The 6,263-nt window shown below is 50.0% G+C and overlaps 2 non-coding genes across 2 annotated transcripts; one reads left to right on the top strand and one right to left on the bottom strand.

The window, feature by feature from the left end:
* The first annotated feature begins 1,945 nt into the window (after window positions 1-1,945).
* On the top strand, window positions 1,946-2,017 carry TRNAP-CGG (transfer RNA proline (anticodon CGG)). Its single transcript has one exon. It is a non-coding gene; the product is annotated as a tRNA-Pro (tRNA).
* Window positions 2,018-2,876: 859 nt separating this feature from the next.
* On the bottom strand, window positions 2,877-2,948 carry TRNAP-AGG (transfer RNA proline (anticodon AGG)). The gene has a single exon. It is a non-coding gene; the product is annotated as a tRNA-Pro (tRNA).
* Window positions 2,949-6,263: the final 3,315 nt, after the last annotated feature.

Genomic DNA, 6,263 nt, shown 5'->3' with positions numbered 1-6,263 from the left:
TGTTTGAACTCTAATCGACCTAAAAGGCTGGCTGATGGGAAAGGCCAGGAGTAACAGCCGTTATCAGTTGCAACAGTTCTAATTGGTCTAAAGCAGAAATAATGAGGCCTGTGCACCTTTAGCAGAAGGACAAGATAACTTGCAGAAGGAAAACTTACTAACGAGCTGCCGCAGCCAAGTTTACTTAATGCACCTGCGCTTATGTAACTGCTACAGGGGGAAGAGGAGGGTGGGGGGAGAAAGAAGTGTGTGAGAAAAGAATGCTGCAGCCAGACAGAAGAGGGAGGGGAAACGGGGGCTTGCTTGTCAGCGAGAAAAGTTCTCATGGATATAAAGGAACAGACTGCTTGTTTTAGGGGTACTGGATTTGAGGCATGTCAAGTCTCCCAGCACCACTTTGAGATCTCAAATAAACTCTGCTTGCTTCTCCCCTGGTGTGTTTATTGGCGCTAAGCAGGCCGGGCACGGACTACCACTGTTGTTTGCCTCAGCAGTCTATCTGCCCACAACAACAGTGACATCTCAAATTCTCTAGATAGAAGAGTACAGGGTCAGATTCTAAAACTCTTAATGATTGGAGAGGAAAACACTGTAAGAAAATTGTGTTATTTATATAGCACTTTTGGCATGCCTGATGCTTTATAGACAAGTAGTGTAACAATACCAGTTTCTTGTCCAGAAGAACTTTAAAATTACAGAAACAAAACACAACAGAATGGGGAAAGGAATGCAACATAAAAGTTTGGGCAGTTGTGTTCAGCTGAGGTCTTATTAGTTCTGTGGTTGTCTTTCAGTTTTACTTGTTTATAGCGAAATGGGAGCCAGGTGAAACGCACTGCCAGCAGTAGTATCACGTAGTCCTTACACTGAGCTTTTATCAGCAGATTGCCATGCACTTCACACTCTTTTAACATATTATCCCTATTTCACACAAGGGAAACCGGAGCACAGAGGGAGGCTAACTTAACAGTCTAGATCACATAGAAAGTCTGTGATGGAGCAAGGCGTCAACCCAGGGCCCCAAAGTCCCCAGTCACTCGGTAAGTGCAGAGGCAGCAGGGCCCCGAGGGGGCGGAGGGAGGATGGAGCTGGCAGCGTGTAGCACGACAAGCAGTGACTTGGGAGGCCAGGGAGCAGCCTGGGCTTGGCAATGAGGAGCAGCGCGGCTCTGATGTGGCGCTAGAAGAGGCGAGGGGGGGTCCCCGAACCGCTCCTCCAGGCCCCCCTCCCACCGCAGGCCTGCCGCGCGCACAGGGCCCTGCGCGGCTCATTGCACCTGGCTCCGCCCCCGAGCCCGACCGGAGAGCGCTGCGCACCCACCCGCTCTCAGCGGGCCCCGCCCCGGGGCTCTGCCTGCGTGACGCAGAGTCAGGGCGGGAGGGGGCAGCTGTTCAGGGAAAGGGGGTGTGTGGAAGGGAGCAACATCCGGGTAACTCCAGGGACCTTCTTCTGATGCCCAGTGGAGAAGGGCGGGCCGGACTAAACCATGGCCCACTTTGGGGGTAGGGGGAGGTCCGAATGTCCAAACCCCAGCGTGTGTGGGGGAGCTGAGGAAGGAAAGAGCCCCCCCCCGCGCCGGGGATGAGCTCGCCCGGCTCTGGATCCAGCCGCCGTTGGGGAACAGTGTGTTACCTCGCGATTGCGGGGCTGAGGCGTCCCCATGGGAAAGCGCAGAGTGGGATTCCACACAACGGACTCGCGTCCTACTATCAGGCGCCCTCCCCCCTGGGGCCGGCTGAGCGGGCTGACAGGGTGGAGGAAAGGCGATACCAGCGGGCGGGTGGAGCCTAGTGGGGAGCGGAATGGTACCTTCCAGACTGTGGGCGGAACCATCCGGTAGCCTGGAGGGGGAGGGACCGAGGCCGTAGTGTGTGTGGCTGGCGCTTTGCAGCGAGGAGGCGGGATAATAGTGAAGAGTCTGGTTGGGGAGGAAGAAGTAGACAGCGGCTCGTTGGTCTAGGGGTATGATTCTCGCTTCGGGTGCGAGAGGTCCCGGGTTCAAATCCCGGACGAGCCCGCTACGGAGGGAGGCACGAGCCTTTCGTTTTGTGGGTTTGATGCCTCGCTTCATTTTAGTGCATTACAGGCGCAGCGGGGCCCCGAGGGCAGTAACGGGGGGAGCCCAAGGTAAAGCGGGTGGGAGAAGGGGCCGTGCAGAGCAGGGAGGGGTAACGAGTGGGTGGGAATTGCTCAGAGGGAAGGGGTGACAGGGGCAGTAACGGGGGGTGGGGGGATGTAGGGGCTCGTGGAAGCGGAGATACGAAAAATAAACCCTGTGATGAAGCTGGTTTCCAAGCTGGGGAGGAAGAAACAGAGACGCTTCTGTTACTCGATTTGTAAAGACTCGGGAGGTGTCCAGCTGTGACAAGGAACAACGGGGATGGGCGGCACTGAAGTACCAAGACAGACAGGAACGGGGGAGAGCGGGGCTATATGGAGAATAAGTAGGGGCACAGGAGGGGCGGTGACATACACACCGCACCCCAAGATGTGTTCCCTCCTGCCTGCCTGCTTCCCGCTCCCCCTTGGACTCTCTGCTTCGTCCCCCGCCCTGTCATGCTAGTATCGTGACAGGATTGAGCAATATTATTAGGGGACGAAGAAGAGGAGGCTGTCTGGGGGCGCTTGTGGGGAAAGGGGGCTAATCACAGCTCGTGTGGAGGAGGAGAGGGGACTCATGAATCAGTGAGACTAATCGGTTCCCTCGCCGGAGTTTTATTCAAATTCGTGCACTGTCAGTAGAGAGAGCAAGAGAGTCATATTTTTAGTTGCAAATACTTCCCCATTTCTTTTATTTTGATGTATAAATGTAGCCTTCAATAAAAACAATGTAAAATGATCATAGAACTATTCGAGTATTGGCAAGGAAAAAAACAGGGCTCGTCCGGGATTTGAACCCGGGACCTCTCGCACCCTAAGCGAGAATCATACCCCTAGACCAACGAGCCACCACATGAGCTGTTTTCTAGTTACTGCACAGGAAGCTAATGTTGGGTTAGTCCTAGCTGGATAGCTATTTCTGATTAGAGAATTGTTTAGCTAGCTCTATCCTGCCCCTATTCAGCTTCTTCCACCAAGGATCGTTCTTTACCCCTTCATTTCTTATTAGGGTTTTTTTTGTGGTCAAATTAATTAATAATACAAACGATACTGTTATTTGTAGTAGAGATAATGTACATATACCCGCACAGACTCTTTCATCAAGCCTGAGTGCCAGTGCGTGATCCCTTTTCATCCATCACATCTACAAGAGCTGCCTTCTCCTCGAGTAAAATTCACCACTGTGCACCCCCCAGTACAAGATCTATGGACCATTTGAGACCTCAAAATTAAGAAGGAATAAAAGCCCACAGAAAACAGGCTGTTATACCAATATCAAGCAGCAAAGTCTCCACTCCTTGTTTTATGATAGACAAATATTTAATAAGTATGGTCCCAACCCTGCAAGCCCAGCCTCACAAATGGATCCCTCCAATGGTGAGGATCTGCACTGACTCCAGTGGGATGCTGCATGGACGCAGGTGTCTGCTTTTATTCAAAGATCTCTTGGGCACTATACACCTATCTGCTTGTTATATTTACAAAGAAACAATCACCATAGCATCCAGCTGCTGAAGTACAGTTATATAAGAGAGTTAGGACTCAGAACAAAAATGGGCTCTGCTCCTACTGTCTTATGAGAAAATTATCTTAGCACTGTTATTATGGGTTGGATTTGCAAAAGATAAGGCTTTTTAGTGAGCTCTAAAGGTGGTCAGACTAGGGAACATTCTGATCTCAGTTTCACCTACAATAGTCTATTACTATGATCTCTGAGCCTTGGCTTATGCTAGGGAATGATCTAAGGGAAGCACTATGTTTTTCTACAATGTAGGCTGCAGCTGTGCTCATTTTCATACAGAGGATATTTTAATTGAACTGGAATACCATTCTTGGACCTGTAGTTTCTCTGGAAAGGACCACTCCAAGGTAGTGAACTGGTGTACTGTATGGTGGACCATGCAATATATGAACCATATTGCTTGGACTGAGACTGAGCAATTCCATGCTGGGACCTGTAGACTTCTCAGGCAGCTCTGTTTGGATCAAAATAAACCTCTCCAGGCCATCATCAAGGATCTACAACCTATCCTGAAGGACGAGCCCTGACTCTCACAGACATTGGGAGACAGGCCAGTCCTTGCTTCAGACAGCCCCCCAACCTGAAGCAAATACTCACCAGTAACTACACGCCACACAACAGAAACACTAACCCAGGAACCAACCCCTGCAACAAACGCTGAATGCTCCATCCTGCTGCCCATTTAAGCAATGATGGAAGAGCTGATCAAGACGAGATATTGTACAAGTTTCTGCAATGGACATGATGTGCACAAAACAAAACCACCAGCATGCTCTATGGGACATTCTAAGAAGTTTGTTCCAGCACCTCCTCTTCTGACACTTCAGTCTTTTATGAGTACCTCATTTTTATTACCTGAAAAGATTAGGTTCAGAGTAGGCCTCATCCAAATATACTTGAAGAGTGATGCAGTCACAACTCATGGGGTGAGCTGAGACTTTAAGTGGTTTGGGGCTCAGCTGCTCCTGTGTGCGGCTTAGCCCACTCCCCAAGTGAAAGGAATGAGCATAGGAGTCACATGACAAGGAGAAGCATGTAACTAAACCAGGCCTGCTGGGATAAAAAAGAGGCAGGCTATTTAGGAGGAAGATTATATGGGAGTGCTCTGTTAAGAGGGGGCTGGTGAGGCAGCAAGGCTGAGCATATTGGCAGAAGCTCTAGGAAGTAAAGATAGGACAGTTTATGTTATGGGGCAGATATAACTGTTTAGCATCCCAGGATGGGAACTTGTGGTAGAGGGTAGGTGTGGGTTCCCTTATGATCTTCCTTGTGCAGAGGTACAGCTAATTGTTCCTGTCAACAGGGAGGAGAAGAGACTGACTTAGGACCAAGAGGGCTGGATGTTGGACCCAGATGAAAGGCTGTTTGTGAACAGGACAAATCATTTGAGCAATGGTTATGTATAGCAAGAGAGGATAGGAGAAATGTTGTTGTTTGTATTTCTGTTTGGACTCTAATTCTGAAAGGGGTAGACTTTTGGGACTTATCTGGTGTGATCTAACTGTACTAGGGATTGGAGAATCATCTGAGAAGGAAAACTGAGGTGTATAATACTAACTAAAAATCAGATTAGGTAAGCCTCTGCAGTAGTCTTTTCCTCGGGTATGTCTACACTATGGGATTATTCCGATTTTACATAAACCGGTTTTGTAAAACAGACTGTATAAAGTCGAGTGCATGCGGCCACACTAAGCACATTAATTCGGTGGTGTGCGTCCATGTACCGAGGCTAGCGTCGATTTCAAGAGCGTTGCACTGTGGGTAGCTATCCCATAGCTATCCCATAGTTCCCACAGTCTCCGCCGCCGCTTGGAATTCTGGGTTGAGATCCCAGTGCCTGATGGGTCAAAAAACATTGTCGCGGGTGGTTCTGGGTACAGCCTCACCTCTCCCTCCGTGAAAGCAGCAGACAACTGTTTTGCGCCTTTTTTCTTGGGTGAACTGTGCAAATGCCATAGCACAGAAAGCATGGACCCTAGTCAGATCAAGACCGCAATCGTGGATGTTGTAAACACCTCGCGCATTCTCGTGCAGTTTATGCTGAACCAGGACCTGCAAAGCCAAGTGAGGAGGCGGCGGCTACGGCAGCGCAGCGACGAGAGTGATGAGGACATGGACACAGAATTCTCTCAAACCACGGGCCCCTGCGCTTTGGAGATCCTGCTGGTAATGGGGCAGGTTCTAGCCATTGAACACCAATTTTGGGCCCGGGAAACAAGCACAGACTGGTGGGGCTGCATAGTTTTGCAGGTTTGGGACGATTCGCAGTGGCTGCAAAACTTTCGCATGCGTAAGGGCACTTTCATGGAACTTTGACTTGCTTTCCCCTGCCCTGAAACACCAGAATACCAAGATTAGAGTAGCCCTCACAGTTGAGAAGCGAGTGGCGATAGCCCTCTGGAAGATTGCAACGCCAGACAGCTACCGGTCAGTTGGGAATCAATTTGGAGTGGGAAAATCTACTGTAGGGGCTGCTGTCATGCAAGTAGCCAAAGCAATCATTAAGCTGCTGCTATGAAAGGTTGTGACTCTGGGAAACACGTAGGTCATAATGGATGGCTTTGCTGCAATGGGATTCCCTAACTGTGGTGGAGTGATAGATGGAACCCATATCCCTATCTTGGCACCGGAGCACCAGGGC

This window comes from Chelonoidis abingdonii, chromosome 1 (assembly GCF_003597395.2).
Source record: "Chelonoidis abingdonii isolate Lonesome George chromosome 1, CheloAbing_2.0, whole genome shotgun sequence".
Taxonomy (NCBI): domain Eukaryota; kingdom Metazoa; phylum Chordata; order Testudines; family Testudinidae; genus Chelonoidis; species Chelonoidis abingdonii.
The sequence above is the reverse complement of the archived record's forward strand: the minus strand, read 5'-3'. Positions and strand labels throughout refer to the sequence as shown.